Source organism: Cydia pomonella, chromosome 4 (assembly GCF_033807575.1).
Source record: "Cydia pomonella isolate Wapato2018A chromosome 4, ilCydPomo1, whole genome shotgun sequence".
NCBI classification, from domain to species: Eukaryota; Metazoa; Arthropoda; class Insecta; order Lepidoptera; family Tortricidae; genus Cydia; species Cydia pomonella.
The window spans coordinates 4725386-4744065 of NC_084706.1; positions in this window are offsets into that span (position 1 = coordinate 4725386).

Genomic DNA, 18680 nt, shown 5'->3' on the forward strand with positions numbered 1-18680 from the left:
TGGTTAGTCTACTTGAAGGAACAGTTCACATATACCTACTAAAAGTACATATTTTATTACGAAAGTAGTTCATGCTATTGTTAAAGGTGGAAATTTATAGATTTTTGAGGAAAAGGAGACAGATTTGAATGTTCCAATGCCTACTTTAATGTAGGTACTTAGGTACATATAATTGATATTATCTTTATTCTTCTATGAAACTATTTTCGCATATAAAACAGAATCACGTAGTTGCGCGTCAGCAGCAGAAATGGGTGATCGGGCTTGTCTAAAATAACCTGCTCTCGTCCTTACGAGTACACACAACCAAGTTATAATCAGATAAGTCAGATTAACAGTCTTTGGTCAGGACATGAACCGGCATAGATGCGTTTCATCTACACTCACTCTAAGCTGCTCACTCTTAGGGTTTTTAGAATTTAGATACATTGCACCATTTGATCGATCGATTGCATTTGTTCCACTACTAAGCCGGCAAGGTATCGAATGTCGCTTGCGATATGTGGAAAGGTCTGTGGATCACCGATGATGCCGGGTGGTGCCTGCCAAAGGTCGCTTGCAAAAACTCGTACTCGCCGCAGGCTTGAGTGAATTAAAGACTCGAGTGCCAATGCCAATATTCTTACCCCCGGAGTTACACACAATGTTTTTCATCACACTTAATTGCGAAGAAAAAACTAAATTGTATGCGAAATAATTCTTAAATTCGGTGACATTTTAAACAATCGTCCGCCATATTGTCATGTTTTCACAGTTTATGCATCGAAGGCACAGACTTCCTATATACTTACTTACTTTACTCTTTGGCACAGATCTATCCGATGATTAGCCAAAATGGAAAATTGTGTAAATAAAATTAATTTAAACGGCTATTAAATTAATCAGATTAAATATTGTTAAACATGAAATACTAAATTATGATCGTCAATATTTCAAAAGTAAAACTCATTTATACCTAGTTAATTCGTATGAATTAGTAACAAAGCTATAGCTCCCTAATAGGGTGTTACAAGTTTTTATCACTAGCCAACAATATAGGCCTTTGTCCTTTAGTACACCTGCATGAAATAAAATCTTTTTCGAGCAAGTGTGATGAAAATACATTGTTTTATAACAATGTATGGTCTAAAAGGTCAGTTGCACTGCCGCCTTTAATAAAATTTGTTGAAGTAAGTGTTGAACGTATGTATAACAAAATTAATGTCATTAAATGTTACTAATTAGAATCCAAATGCATGGTTTTTAGATAAAAACAACTGCCTGATTTTTACATAGATAAAATATAACAACATTAAAATGGCTATAAGTACCTATGCCTAAAAGAGTTGAGTAGTACCCTCAATTCCTCATGGAATCCATCATCAGAATTCAAGCTTAACAAAAATGTGCCTTGAAAACCTAAGTGGTAACACTTCATCAGGTTAAAGAAAATACAAAACATCACTATATATATGCCTTTAACATTTGAGGAGCTTCCTCGATTTTTCATAGATTCTACTATCAGATCTCGAGCTTGACAAAAATTTGTCTTGAAAAGGTTTTCAAATGAAATGAAAAGCAAATTAGGTAATTTGCCTAACAAACATAACGAAGACGACAAATCGCCAAGCGGGAACTATGCGTCGTTAAAGAGTTCAATTCTGATCAGCATCAACAGTTTCACTTCATCAAATGTTACTTTTTTAAATGTAAATGCTTGATTGCTTTGATTTGTTGATGAAAATACAAAAATCACTATATGTAAGAGTTACCTTGATTCCTCATGGATCCTATCATAAGAACTGAGTTTTGACAAAAACGGGACCAATCTGTATATATATAAAATCACACAAAAAATTTTTTTAAATATCGGTTCAGAAATGACGGAGTTATGAAGTATGTAAGAAACATTTACGGCCTATGTTACGGCATAAGGACTGCGCCAAGCGAGACATGCACGCCTTCAACATCCCTGTTCATAAATGGGAGGAGCTTGCCGAGGACAGAGGTAAGTGGCGCAAACTGGTGTTCCATGGACGTAAAATCCATGATGAGGCTTGGTTTAAGACACTTGCAAGTAAGCGAGCCAAGCGTCATCAGCCCGACACCTGTTCGCCACGGACACACTACACCTGCCTGGCTTGTGAGTTGTGGTCGTGTTTGCCGCTCCCGTATTGGCCTACACAGCCATGAAAAGCGCTGCCGCCCTACCTGACACTTTTTGAATAGTCTGTAATAGACTCAAAGGCCAATGAAGAAACATTTAAAAAAACACATACAACCGAAATGAGATCTTGAAGTCGGTTAAAAAAGTAAAAGCAAATAACAAATAAAAGTCCATGCATAAAAAAATTGTATATTGATTACCAAGTTGGGTTTAGTTCAAAGCCGTCATGGCGGTTTTGATGAACTTCCTAGGCCTATCTGCAAATATCCGGATTCCGGGACCCGAGGAATGGCTCGGGTCGGGTGGTGGGCGCGTTCGCGGCATGGTATGTCAGGATTCAGGACTCGCCAGGAGGCGCCGCTAACGCCGCGTGGGGCTGCCAGAACTCACAACTTCCAACCTAAAGCTCAGCCCGGGAACTGATACACTCGCCCGACCAAAAACAGAGCTGTGGGATGTAGATCCAGCCATGGACCAGGGAATTATAATGTACTTAGGTATCACAAGGAATACATAGAACAGGTAATAACGCGCGTCTAAATAAAAATTCTTGTTTCTAGATTGCATATCTCTTGCTAAATTTCTATGAAGATAGATAGCACGTAGCTGAAGTAGCAAAATCATTAGGTAGAAAGCTCCAGGTATATTAGCAAACCTAGTCCGAGTCTGAAATAAAACTGTCAATCACGCAAGCTCGCGTTTACTAATGCACCTCGCTGAACTACCGCTAAGTTATTATCCATAGCGACACTATTTTCATCCAATCCAATTTCATATAGTGCCATTAGTATTACGTAATAAAAATAGTAGAAATCCAGGCGAAAGGGGCTTTCGAGGCTAAACTACAATTGCCCTGAGAAAATAACGTTATTCACTGACTCAATAATGTAATAAAAATAGAGATTGAAAGGATAAAACGCGGAATAAATCTACGTAATCTATTATTTCGTATTTAAGTAGGTTATGTACATTATGCGTCCGGTGTATCAATTTTATAATGATTGTGAGTTGTGGTGGTGACCAATTGGACTCAAGAAACGGCGTCACGGCGGGAAACATTCACAACGTATATTGTTTACATACACCAGTAGCGGTATCATGGTTGCATTTTTATCACCTGTCATGTCATGCGTCACTTTTGCACTTACATACTTGTTAGAACGTGACAGGCATGGTGACAAATGATAAAGAGCCGACCATCTTAGCCCTACAGGTATATTACAACTACATACGTAAAAGGCGTAAGAGAGATGGCGACGACTAGTATTTGCGCGCCATAGTCCTAAAAACTAAGAGCTAACTATATAAATTATGCTTCAATTTTGGAGCGCGCGTAGGTTCATTGGTACGTGACCTAATCCGTAACCTATCTATAGTAATAATATCAATATCATTCTTTGGCTGTCATTCCCCGATTTGAATTGTGTTCGTCCGTGATTGTAATGAGCTTAAAGGATGACTCACGCTAGAGCGGTCCGGGCCCGGGACAGGCTTCCGACACTTTTTTTATATGACAGGTGACCGGTGATCATGTGATGTTTTCTATAGAACACTGAAGTATCGGATGCCCCGGCCCGGGCCCGGAACGTTGTAGCGTGAGGCATCCTTAAACCGGCAATCTGCAAGTCGGAATCCCGTTCCTTGCATTCCGTAACATCACACATTTTTGACATTGAAAATGTCTTTTCGTTCGCTCCAGTGTATGCTCCATTTTCATGAAAAAGTGCGATCCCCTTATATCTCGGAGAGTTCCAAAGATATGATATTCAGAAAAGGTTTAAATACGAATATTTACAAGAGCTATAAGGTGCAAAAAGAATTATTCGAGAAAGTCAAAAACGAAATAAGTTATGGCCGAAATAGTGAAAAGAAACATTAAATTTTTTCCGAATTTTAGATTTTGGAGCTTGATATTTTGAAAACGAAGAATGATATCAATAATTTGAGAAAAACTCCTCTGGACAATTTAGTCGGCTACAATTTGAGCCTAAACAAAGACGATTGGGTGAAGGGTTTGCCCTGTAGCCTAACCTTTTTGAAATAACCGGCCAAGAGCATGTCGGGCCACGCTCAGTGTAGGGTTCCGTAGTTACTCTTCCGTCACAATAAGCTGAACTGGGGCTTAAAGTCTAGTAAATTGTTAACCAAGGGATGAAACGGTACCTTTCACCCGAGTTAAATAAATAGGCAAATTTGCATAATCAGTACCTAATTAAAATAAGTCTTTTTACTATGAAGGGAAAACTTTTTGCGATAACTCAAAAACAGCTAAACTGATCATGTCCGCTATAGTTTTCATTTAATGTCTTTCTTAAGCTCTACTTCCACGATTTTTTTTTCATATTTTTTGGACCTATGGTTCAAAAGTTAGAGGGGGGGGACACATTTTTTTTTTCTTTCGGAGCGATTATCTCCGAATATATTCACTTTATCAAAAAATGTTTCTTGAAAACCCCTAATAGTTTTGAAATACCTTTCCAACGATACCCCACACTCTAAGGTTGAAGCGAAAAAAAAATGTCACCCCCACTTTACGTGTAGGGGAGGTACCCTAAAAAAAAAAAATTGATTTTATTGTACGACTTTGTCGGCTTTATTGATTTATATATCCATGCCAAATTTCAGCTTTCTAGCACTAACGACCACGGAGCAAAGCCTCGGACAGACAGACAGACAGACAGACAGACGGACATGGCGAAACTATAAGGGTTCCGTTTTATGCCATTTGGCTACGGAACCCTAAAAAGACCTACCTTTTCACGAAGCGCTTCGTCGTTTTTTGAACCCTCATAACTTTGGTTTGGATTAGACTAGATCAGGGGTCTCCAAACTTTTTTACCCGAGGCCTATATTGCACCTCAGAAATTTTCGCGCGGGCCACTATCTGGTTTTTGGGGGGGTGGGTCGGGGGTTAGTTGTTGCTGTTAGAAACTCAATGAATGCTGAACCCCAGGAGTCTGGTATCCGTTTGGCAACCGCCCGCGGGTCGTACCGTGGGCTGTCGCATTTGGTGTCCGCGGGCCGGATTGGAACACCTTGCGGGCTGGATTTGGCCCGCGGGCCGGGATTTGGAGACCCGTGGACTAGATAAACAAAATTCTCGGGATATAATTATGGCTTGCAATTATCCGCCCAGTGTGTTCTTACCTAAGAACACACGTCTCTGTAGCTAAGTACCTACTTAACTACAGAAAGTATGTTCATTGCTGTCGTGTAAAGCAATCCAACGTATTGTATTTACATATTTATATAGCCGCATCCTTATCGAATCGCACCAACATCATGGTATGCTTTAAAGTTTGGCTTGGCACCGACTTCAAATATGTCAGTTTGACGCATATACTTAAAAAAAGATAATATTTTATTTTATTCTTTTTGAAGTCGGTTTACTTTTCTTGTAAAAAGTTTTTATAGTTTTTGTTTTTGTGAGAAAGAGTATTTTTCCGTTTCACTAAATATCAGCACATCCTTTACAATATTTGAAATGCATAATAAAATTAATAAAGTGTAGATGTAATTGGCACTTATAATATACCTTTAAACGAGCAATTCTTGTATATATATATATATATATATATATATATATATATATATATATATATATATATTTCCGGGATCTCGGAAATGGCTCTAACGATTTTGCTGAAATTTGGTATATGGGGGTTTTTGGGGGTAAACAATCGATCTAGATTAGTCTTATGTTTGGGAAAACGCGTGTTTTCGAGTTTTCATGCGTTTTTCTTTCGACGCAGATTATGGTCGCTAATTTCGTATTGCCGGCCACTGTCCGTCTGGTCCAGCGGGTTAAGACGCGGACTGCTAAACGAGTGTTACGGTTTCGAATCTCGCCCGGTGTCTAACTTTTCTTTTTTTTAAATATGTTCAAGTTTATATATAATTTTTTAATTTTTATTGTTTTAGACAAGTTTAATTTAGTTAAAAAATGTAGTTAAGATTATCACCTATACACCACCATATTACAATAAATAGTTATAACCGAGCAAAGCTCGGTCGCCCAGGTACTTGGCACTTAAGTACTATCATCATTTGAGTACGGAACCCTGTAATTCAATCAAAAATGATACAACCGATTATGTTCGAAATCATTTAGCGGACGGGATGGACGTTTTCTTTGTGACTTTAATATATGTAGCCCATTGACATATATCTAAGGACGGGCCTTACGGGCAATGAGAATTGGGCCAGTGCAGCGGTGTCACGCACACGAATTTTGTTGATGATGAATTCGCCTCACGCGCGCGGTTTGTCGTAACTAGTTGCGTTAGACTGGACGATTGGCTCGAATTCATGAGCTAACCACTGAACTAGCAACATTTTTAGTGCCTGTAAGGCCCGTCCTTAGATATATGTCAATGATGTAGATATATTTTGAGTAAATTGGCTTTTCAAAGGACAGACTGACGTACAGACGGCAATGACAAAACATTAAGGTGTAAGGGTTTCATTATCTCCATTTGGGCTCAGAAACTCTGCTCTTTAAAGCTTCTGTAGTGTGGGTTAAATCTGGCGTCGGCTTTTATATTTGCTTGAAGATTCCCCGCTCAACACATTAAATAAAGAATAATAAATAGGACGAGAAAGCTTTCTAATGTACTGAAAACACTGTTCTTTTGTAACACAATTTTGATTTTCTTATAAGTAGACTTTCATCTGGTCTAGGTAGGACCTACCTAATTCAGTTTAGTGTGACTTAAGATTTAGTATACCAAACTAAAAATTGTAATGTATGTGGGTAGGCTCATGCTTCCACAATAGAGGCTAGATTTCGTAGCATGTTTTTGTCGATCGATTAAATGCAATACCGAACGGACGTGTTTCAGTGATCTCCTCATATCCTAGATTCCCTGGGCCCTAAGCAGATATTTCTCATAAATGTGTACTTTTCGTGTATGGGCTCCCAACTCAACTATAATATTCATTTCACTACGCCGTAGTCTACTATATGTAAACAAAATTGACCAATCAAGTGCCGCCGCGCTCCCATAGAAAATACTAAACGGGCGTGGGGCGGGACTAAATAGTCGCGCGTTTATGTCTTTTGTACTACATTTTTGTCTACTGAGATACCAATTTTCATTAATTATTTAGGTTTCATAGTAAAAAAAGTATTATTTTAGATAACTCGCAGAAAAAGTATTGTATACAATAGTGATATAATCAAGCTTTTCTATCTCGTACCGTACTTAGGCAACTCAGCAAGCTTCGTTGCCTAAACCCGGTACTCAACTGAAAAGCTCTCTATAATTGATATATAGCTCTCTATAATTAATATGCGTGGTGAAATAGTATTTTATATAAGATTGTATAAATCACGTACTTTGATTGTTCAAAAACTGATGAGAAAGTTGCATTTTATCCACATGTGTAGCAAAGTAATTTGAAGCAATTTATGAGTTGTTTCCTTATGTTGGCTGGTAGGATTGACTGATAAATGCTATTTTGAATGATAAATATTTATTAATAACGTTTATTTGGATTTCATTTGGTTTGATTTTGTTTGATGTTTTAAGAGTTAGTATTTTCCTTGCATTGGTGTGGTGATTTTTTTTGTGTTTCACTCGGTGACTAAATTTGTTTAACCACTCGTGCTAATATTATTCCCGGGTAAGCGAAAAACTCCAGAATAGAATCACGAGCGTTGCGAGTGGTCCCAAAACCTCAGTATTGCGAGGGTTTCAATGAAACAATAATAATACATCTTTGCCCTCTTGTAAAACAAATAGCTATTTCTTCAGTCACCCGTTGCTCACGGACGCTGTAAAGGGTTCGAAATGTTGGGATGTATTTCAAATTCATTATACACGATAGGAACTTATTATAATCATTGATATATGCAATAATCACTCCTCTGTTTTCTTAAGGGCTTATTATATCAACATTTTCGTCGGATACTTTCGGATGAGATGAACAGAGAAAGGTATATTATGTTATTTATCTGTCCCTCTTAGCAGAAAGATGACAGAAAGTGTCCGACAAGGAGATGAATGTTACAATAAACTGACGACTAGTACCTAAAAGTGATGACATCTTAATTTGAGATATCTTAATATGATATTCAAGTCGCTCTTAAGTAACTCGCATTTCCAACTAGGCACCTCCATAAAGCATAAACTAACATAAATAACTTCAATTGTTTGCTGCCTTATTGTTAACTTTAATTACATTTTGAATTAATTTTGTAATTAAAACGGAAGCTAGAGCGCTCCGCGTGAAGTTTAAGTGGCTGGAAACGGATCGACCCTGGCAGTGGGGAAGGGGGGAAGGGCAGTGGGGCTTTTCGCGGCGTCTAGATGCAATCTCTGAGTGGATTAATTAATTCTGAGGTGCCGCTTATCTCCTGTTATCATTTAATAAAGCTGTGTAAGAATGTAGATATTTGGCTATACTGTGCTATGATTCTTAGTGCTTTAATTAAAGCTCCGTGATACCGGGACAGTAACCTGCAGCTCCAACACCAGGGAATTGGGCTGAGTGAACGCAACGAGCGATCGACAGCCTGCCTGATTCCGGCCGGGCGTCCCTGCACTACATCTACATCTACAAGTTCCGTAAATAACTGGATTAATGAAAATTTTCACTTATTTATATATACTCCAAGATTGTAAAGAAAATTGTAACTCTTGCGTTCAAATGTTGTTTGTCCTCGAGCGATATTCAAATTTGAATAATATTGATTTATTTTTGATATGAGAACTATCAGACAATTAACTCTTTGGTTGTTGGTGAGCGCGCGCGAGATGCACTGCGAGTCGTGTCATGTTCGTATTACAAGTATCCACAAATCAAGTTGGTTTTATTAAATTTGAATACGCCTCCAGTACGAGCGGGCGGAACTTTTGGAAAGCTTCGTCAGAATAACGACGTTAATGCACTCTCAAAGCTACAAACGGAAGTATTGATGTGGCGTCCATTAAGCGCTTCCTTATCGGAGTGGACACTGGTACATGTATTTGTAACAAACGCTACGATTTGGCAGATTTTGGTTGAATTTCTTCCGATCCTTTCAGTCCAACAGGCCAAGAAAGTCAAGAATAATACCGATGGACTTGCTTTTTGTGACCTACATAGTCTTTTCTTTCTGGTTAATAACAGTGGCGGATTTGCAGTGCTGGCCGCCCTAGACCCCAGGCCCTGAAATACCTACTAGCCGCCCCTTTCTCAGCACCCGTCATATAGACTGCCGCCCCTAGTATTTTGCTGCCCTAGGCCCGGGCCTATTCTAGCCTTAGGACAAATTCGCCACTGTATATTAAGTATCTCGTCTTGGGTAAATTAAGAAAATCAAACAATTGCCGATGCAAAAAAATATAAATGCAAGTAAATTGAATTAAGTTGATTTAAGGCGAGCCAACCACGACTGATAGGCACAGTTTGAATATAGTTGTGCCAGGTTGTCAGACAGTGACTAGCGTCTGTCGAATCGTCTGTTCGGGCCGGAGGCGCCCGCGCTCTCAGCGATGCATCGCATCGATACGTCGTTAAATGTTTCATGAGTCCCCAGGACATCACCTGGTGTGACGAAAATAACAAATTCAGAACGCTCTTCAAAACAACACTCAGTCTGTCCTACATTATGCATGAGCCACTCCATTTGCTGATCCGCTCAGGAGGACGCTCGCGGCTCGTTAAGCGCTTACATTAGCTACAAACTCTTATTGATTTGGAGAGATTGATGTAATTTATAAAGGCGTTGTTCGTAAAATTGTGATAACATCTATCTCCATTGTAACCCGATGCCAATGTGCAATCTAATCGCGAGCACAATAAAGCCTTTAAGTTAGTGTCTTACTTGTACGTAAGTTAGAATAGCATAAATATACAACTAAAACGGTAGCAGGTGGACGTTGCAATCGAAATTAGCTTAAGAATCTGTTTCACTAATTAATTAAGCACTACTATCGCCCACACGGGTGCCAATGCATAGACCATTAGCTTTATGCTTTTCGCAACCTGCCGGACCAACGTCCGTTTAAGAGGGGAGGAATCGAGGAGTTTCCGGAAAGAGGGGAGTTAGAAATGCAATATTAATGCAGTGCCGAGTGGCAACCTGAGTGCATTTACTTAATGGATCGTAGGCAAAATGTTTACACTGTCGTCGAACATGAAAAATATAACCGAGAAGCCGGATAGAGCGTGCTCTTTGGTAGGATTATTGCCAGCCACCGGGGAAGTGCCGAGTCGTACAAATAAAAAGTCACCGACCTCTTACTTCATCCACTCTGAAAAAAAAAACTTATACGACACCTCCATCCACTACAGACGCGGGGAAGACTGGATACATTACCGGAGTGGAAAAGTTAAAAAGCTTAAATGTATCTCTGGCGTGGCTAAAAGTGTCTGACAAAAGTTCGACTTCCATTTTAAAAAGCTCCATTACAAAACATCGAGATTCGCTTCCGCCACGCCGCCGCGAGCGCGAACTGGGCTGGAGATGGAATTAAAGTCGAAAACTTTTCAATTTATTTTATATGAAATTGAGCATGGTCGGTTTCGTGATGTAGGGAAAGCGGATGTGATTTCGGCTCGATGTGTCGTGTCGGCGGTGGCGGCGCTCGCCGGCCGCGGCACGACGCGGGCAGCCGCGCGGCTCGCCGCAGTCCGATGCTGCAGGGACGGAAAGCTATTTGCGACACTAAACTTGAGTTTGTTACGCATGTGCTTGGACTGCCTTGATACATGCGGATTATTGCTGATTTCTTGAAGATTGTGATTGAAGTCTCATTTTCAGTAACGTATAAAAATATTTACAGATTTCTTAATATCATTCATCAAATGTGTATTTGTACATATTATTTATATCTATTAATCAAAATGTAACTATGTCACTAACTAATTTCTTTAATATTATTGCTTAAAAAAAATTTAAATCTTGAAACATAAATAAATCACGCAATTACTTACATAGCTAAGTGTCAAGATGATTCGGGCGGCAGCGATAAGAATATCTATGCGGGCATTTCCACACAGAGCAAAGTAAGTTGAATTTGAGAAGACTTGTAAGGCTTTGGCTCCGAGATAGTGCTTTTAGGCCCTAACCCCGGGGGTGCTGCAGCGGGTCCGTGGAGCTTCTTAAAATGTTTTCACTTATGTATATGCGGGAATACATTATCCTGCCTCCTTGGCACACACTTACTTTTAACATAAAATTGAAGTGACGTAAAGGCTTCACTCAACTCTCGCGTGAATGCCTCACTTAAATTGAATTTTACTGTAAATCTTCAAATAAAAAAGAGTAATGTGATACTTCTGAAGTAAAACCGTATTTTCAAATATGTTTTATTTATAAGTGGTTAATACATTAGCAAGTTTTGAGAAACTATTTATATAAACTATTGCGTTATTTATCTAAGTCAAGTGGGCTTAGTAATTAGTGCTATTATAGCTTTTAATTCTATACGATGTAAGCACTTAATACTCATATTTCGTACCAGAAGAGAGTGGCATCTCTCAGACGAGAAACGTAACAACGCTAAGGATGTTTCTAGCATTTGGCACGTTTTTCTACTTTCTGAACTAACCTCTTGCGCTCATTACTAACAATCACTTAGCTTAATTGCGGCCGTTAATTACCGCCGATCCGACGGTTCAAATTACGTACTCTAAAACGCATTAGCGACTGACAGCTGGAGATTATCCGTCTAAGTGTCCACGGTGATGCTGTTATGAAATTTAATGAGCCTTAATTGTTGACGACTTAATGCGGGGACTGTATCTCTGAGTGCCGCTGAGTGCTAAAACAAACAAGAATCGGTGTCCTGTTTTTCTAGTGCTCGCCTTTTTATGAGTGCGATCTTCGATTAATGGTGCCCTTGTAGGACTCATAGCTGATAGCTATTCGTATGTACCACCTTATTATGTACCGATAAAGGCAATCTTTGACTTATTACTAAATACTGGTTTAATGCTAATAACAGACGGTTGGTGAGAATAATGTACTCGTCGCTGATGACGTGAACCAATGTCGCCGCTGCCGAGAATCTGATACGTAGCTGTGGTTGATGTCGGGCTGCTGCTCCCGCACTGTACCTTCTGCCTGCGAATCCTTCCATCGGCGAATATAAATCTATCCGGCTCGAAGGACCATGAACGAGGTCCAACAATAACAATACCCCACTATACAAGGTGCCCACGACGAAACGGAAAAAATTTAACCACGTATTCCAGAGGTCATAAGAAGGAAAAATCTTATATAAATTTAAGTCAATTCCGCATAGACTGGCCTTACGAGCACTACGAATGGGGCCAATACATGGGTGTCAAAATCGCATTTAGTTACACCGCTGCGCTCAGTCGTCTGGCGAATTGCGCAGTGGAAGCGCGTCACGTAATGCCGTTGCCAATTTTTTTAAATGCCTAATTGTGTTGTGAAATTGTGTAAAAACTATTACAGAAAAATCAAATATACCTATAAGATTTCATATCATTGGTAAATCATTTCAAATGACATTTTGACATGAAACAAATTTTAAACGATAATTTTGTTTCATATCGACCTTGTCCGGCGCGAGACATGATTTTGATTAGGCAGTACACAGACACATATTAAAGTATACTGCACTCTCGCCTCTAAAAATCGTGCTGAGTAAAATAAATGTAATGTTTATTGGTTAGGGAGGTTAGGCTACTTTATTGACTCACTTAAGAATAGTCCTTGTAAATATTGACATTTAGTGAAAATCAAGCTTCTTTGGTTATGAAGTATTTTGTATGTAATTAAAAAATAATATATTTATCTAACACATTTTAATATGTTTTAACTCCCCTTATTACTACTTAATATTCTTAAGTGAAGTTAATAAATAAATAAATAATTTATTTCAGATCAAGTTGATCCATAGTTTTTTAGTTACAGAGTATCTTAATAACTACCTGTGTTAATTGAACAATACAAAAATTAAAAATATAATAATAGAAAAAATTAAAACTAAATATATTAAACGATATAATAAAATAATATCAATTTACAGGGGCAAGCAAGGCAAACAATCTGCTCTACTTGGCCCTGCCAAACACCACTTCAACCCAGGGCTATAACCACGAAAATCGAAGTTCGTCAATTGCGGGAATTTTTCTCTGTCACTCTAATTACGTCTTAGTGAGAGTAAAAGAGAAAGATCCCCGCAAATTCCGAATTTCGGTTTTCGCGGTAGGCCCTCAGTAGCGAGTGAGAGGAAAGTCATCGTCACGCTAAAGAAAAGGGACTAAAGCGCCAATTACATCCACACTTCCCGATAACGGGCCCGAAATCAGTCCCGATTTCCGACCTGATAATTGTTTTCTGTTTTATCGTTAACGATATTTGAAATGTAAAAAATACTTTGTCTCTAATTGCCAAAAATGTTCAATGTTCGATATTTTTGCATATGAACCATTTTTTTACATTTCAAATATTGTAAACGATATTTGGTGAAACGGAAAAATATTTTTCTCGGCTCCGAAATCGGGTCTGATATCAGGCCTAATAAAGTGTGGATGTAATTGGCACTTAAGGTCTCCCTCGACTTATTCTAGACACGTTTTTTGGAGGCGAGAGTGCAGTCTACTTTCGTGAATATCTTTGGCCAAAGAGACTTGATTGTATCTTTGCTCTGAACATCGGCCACGTAGTTTACACAGTATACAACAGATGGCGCTGTGTTTTGCTTAACGAGACTTTTTAGTCGGAATTGTTTGCATGGGCTTATCCTTACTTTTTTAGATGTATGCAATTCCGCATATACATAATACATCCGTGTTTTTATACATAATAAGTACATGTTCTTGGGAAATTTATGGATTAATATGAATTGGTACATTTGTTTCGTAATAACTAGTTTATTAAAAGTGTTCCTTGTCACTTTGATAACTGTCAATAAGGACGTCTAGACTAGGTCCCATGGTGGCGACATTTCCATCAAAAAGACGTTAATACACGATAAAAACACTATATATATATTAAGTTTTTACTAACTCTGAAACGAACGTATTAAATTCTCTAAATAAGATCCGGAATACAGTGTTAAAATCTTTTTTTTATATATTTAAAATTAAGCTTTTTCAAACACAAGTGGAAATATTGTCATTACGTATATAATAATAAGCTGAGCACAAGTACACAGAGTACAAGGAAGACATGGAGCGACGAGCGACACAGCCTCCTTGTCTCAAAGCTAGCACACGATTTTCGTGCTACATATACGCACAAAATGTTGAAATATGTAAGATTTCTTAAAAAAAAGTTTTATTAACATTATGAAACGTTGCATTTGTAGTACCTGTAAAACAATTTATTTTAGTTTAAAAATAACTTTAATCGAATAAGCCGTTTAGAAGAAATAAGCAAAGATTGTCGTAAAACGGCCTGTCGTAATGTTTCTTTTACGGAGAAAATATACGTCAAAGGAAAAAAGTCAAACGTTACAAATATTGTACACAAAACGTAAATATATATATATTTTTTTCATATTTTTCTGTTGAACCGTTATGAAGATATAGACTCTAGAAAGTACGAGTTTAAGACCAAAATCGGCGACAATCGCCTTAATTGTATACAGGAATATATCTCTTCCTATTAAGCTGTTAGAGAATGGTAGTTACTTTGGATGCCTGTATATACCCTATTTCATTTACCAGGGCCGGATTTCACTTGAAACTGCACACAGAGAACCGTATTGTCGATTTAACAATTGCTTTACGAGCTCAGAGGGCCTACCGCGAACCACGTTCGACGTGCTGCGTCTCTATCACACTTACGTACGAATTTACAAGTGCGACAGGGAGGCAACACGTCAAACGTGGTTCGCGGTAGGCCCTCTGCTCTTTAAAGTCGGCGTGTGGTGGTACAAAAACATTTCATGTAAAGTGTTGCCAAGACTAACAGGCGCGTAGAGCTTTTACACTAAAAAGTTATGAGATCCCCTAGTAGGCACCAAGACTTTTACTTTGTAAGCCCAAACTTTATCAGCTCAAACTCAATAAAGCCAACAGCTTTGTCAAACAGTACGGCAGGCTGTATCTCCTAAACCCTGTGTCGAAGGCCGTAGCGCAAAAATTATAAAATTTTGTTCCCCTTTAATACCCCACGCACTGAATAACCTATCACATTAGGACATGAAACAATCATCATCATCATCTAATTCTCTCAAATACTTTATTACTTTAAATTCATTTTATTCTCTCAAATTTTTACGCTATTTTTCGTCCGACAAAAATTACGTGATTTTTTTCCAAACCGTTTGGAAAATACCAAACAAAACTAAAAAGAAATAGTTCAATGAAATGAAAAAATATTGCTTTTAAATATAATTAATTTGTATTAAGTTTAGTATTATTTATTTTTAGATTTAGGTTTTAAGTTTTATAATTTGTATTTTAGCACTTAGGTTTGCATTAATGACGGTTCAGATATTTTTATTTTAAACCTAATCTAAAACTCAAATCATTACCATTTTACAAACAAAAAAACGGCACTCCGAAAAACCAATACATATATCTCTCTTATTTTAGAAGAGGCGAAGTAACAAATCAATATTTGGAGTGAGTGCTTTTTCGTGCAATGGAGAAGCTTTTATCTGGACATGGCCGGATAGCAGCACAAACATTCAAAGAACAGAGACATTCACTTAGACTTTAACAAAACGCAAGCCTTACCCACCTCACTCCCACATTATCTATTTAGGGCAAAATTTACTTGTTTGCGTTTGCCCTCTTCACTAATAAAAGCCTGTAAGAATTGTTTGCTTTTAAAATAAGAGCCAAGTTTGGAAGTGAGCGCGGAAATCCGACGCGTCGTTAATAACCAGGGCAAACAATTTATTACGAGTGAATATAAGTAATTTAAGTTCGTCAGATGTAGTGTAATATCACAATATTTTGGAACAAGGCCATTTCATTATTTAAAATCGACTTTAAAGCATTTTTTTTATTGATAGTAATAAAGCATAAGGTTCTAAATACGGCACTTTATGTGGTACAATTATGAAGTCAATAACGAATCAGAAATTGTCGTGCTACCTGGAGTTTAATTACTTTACCGCATAAAGCGCCCGATAAACATTCCTATATTTGCTTCTGCGGAGTTCATTCTAATGCAAAGAAAGTCGGATAACGTATGTACGCTTCTTTATATTAATAGTCATATTTTTTATAAATTATTTAATAGCTTCATTGAAAATAAAGTACTGTAATTGATTTGGAATTGGTTAACGTTTTCCGTTCGCGCTCTTTTTATTAAAACGAAGTAGGAGAGACGAGTTTTGCCAGTAACCGATACCAGTACCCCTAGTGTAAATATTTTCGACAGCGAAACGTGACGTACGCGTTTGCGTTAAGTGTCATTTTGTATGAGATTTTTGACTTTCCAAACGTCCCGCTTGGCGCGCTGGTCAAAAACCCATACAAAATGAGACTTAACGCAAACGCGTACGTCACGTTTCGCTATCGACTAAAATTACACTAGGGGTACAGGTCCAAGCGCCATTCTGTTCTTGGATTGCAAGGAGCGTAATGACATATCCGTCTTAATTGTTTATTTTTAATGAAAACCAGTTTATGCATGCCACGATCGACCTGTCACCGGAAAAAACCTTTAATTAACTCCCTCGATTGAATAGTGAGGTTCAACCAACACGGACTAAGTGGAACTTTACCGCAAGCGTTAATTATTATTTGCGAGAAGTGCTCTTTGTTTAGTTGCCAACTCTAAATTAGTTTTCGAAATGGATCATTCGCACCCCGGTTTCCCCCCTGGAACGTAATTGGAACGTTCCGAGATGACACCACTCAGCTCTAATCAGTTAACAAGAAACCCACTGTACGCCATTGTGATTCGCGAACACGCCACATTTCAATTGCGACCTACATGCGAGGGTAGTTCGGAGATTAATTTAAGTTTCGCCTTTCAACAGTAATTAGATACGTTTATGTTAGAAAATAGCGTTGTAACTCGGGCGTAAACTTTACTCATCTATGTCGTGAAATGGAGAATGTTGTATGTAGAACAATGTTGTACAGAAGGTTAGGTACGTCTTTACTGTGTGTAGCATTGCCAGCAAGTGTTAAGTGTTCAGATTTATGCGCGAATACTTGGCGCAGGCAGCAGTAGGAGTAGCTAAGCGAGTGGGATGGTCAAAATCATCTGCATACGCAGTTGTATGTGCTTACCTTCTTACTTACTTCCTTGCTCCGTTGGCTTAGCGACCCGAAGTGAAGTGGCCTCCATACGAGTTGGCGAGTAAGTCTCTATCAACCTGGTGCTTCTAGCGGTATAATACTTGGGTCGACCGGATGGCCGTCGACCTATAGGGTGCCCCATGTGTAGCCCTTTTAGCCGAGCTTGGGATGCCATCGGATTCGGATCCGCTTACTTTCTAACTTGGTATCTCCGATGATGATCGGCTAGCAGACCAGGTCTTCAAGCTCCTGGTTTTTCCGGATTGTCCAGATACTATCCTCTTTCTGTGTTGGCCCCAAGATCTTATGGAAGATTTTTGTCTAAATCTGGCTATCTGGCAGGAATAAAGTTGTGCTACATATTTTAACACCTCTCCCGCTTAGCGGTTTCTGCTGCTGACTGTAGGGGAACGTGGGGCTTGTTTTAATGGAGGTAGGTATTAATGAGCCTCTGGCTACTAAACTATAGGTACACGACAAAGTACCAACTTCAAGTTTATTACTTCGGGCTAGTACAATATTTGGTTAGTTGCACAGTCGTCTTAGATTTAACTAGATTATGTTTTAAGATGTCCAAAATACGTACCTATATTTCATTATGATCTCAAGTAAAGCCATTTGCTCGTCGAGTAGGGTTTTCTAAGCCGCTTAAAGCCTAATTAACTGCTTGATTAGACATCGAATAGAAAGCTCGTAATCTACGGTATCGGTTTTTAATTAAGATACCTCTCACATAGGTAAAAGCTCAAAGGAGGGAGACCGGGTGTACTATATCCAACGCTCTTAAGTTTGGTATACTATATATTTTTAAAGTGGAAGGTAGAAATGGCAATTTTAGATGACCACTTGGTAATTAAATAGCCTAGACGCACACAAATGAAATGAAAAAAAAAACACTAAAGAACATAAAAATAAATACAGGGAAAATCTAAAAGGAAGAGTTAAGTACCAATCTCTCTAGTTTTGTAGGATTCCGTATCAAAAAGGTACAAAAGGAACCCTGATGGAGGATGGTGCGACTCTGTCCGTCCGTCCGTCTGTCACAACGCTAAATATCTCGAGAACCACTTAAGCTATCGATTTGAGATTAGGAATATTTATGAACAACGCTAACCCACACATTGAACATTTTTTTTTTATGGAAAATGCCCAATATGAAGAGGGGGCAAAATTTCAAAAACTAGGTCAAGTGGGGTATCATTTGAAAGAGCTTAAATTGTACATTCTATAACATTCTTTTCTTTTTTTTCGTAGCGAAAAAAAAATTGATTTATCGAGGAAAATGTGAAATAAAAAAAAAAAAAACCAGAAAAATTATGATTTTTTTACTTAATATGGACATTACTATAAATTTTACAGCAAT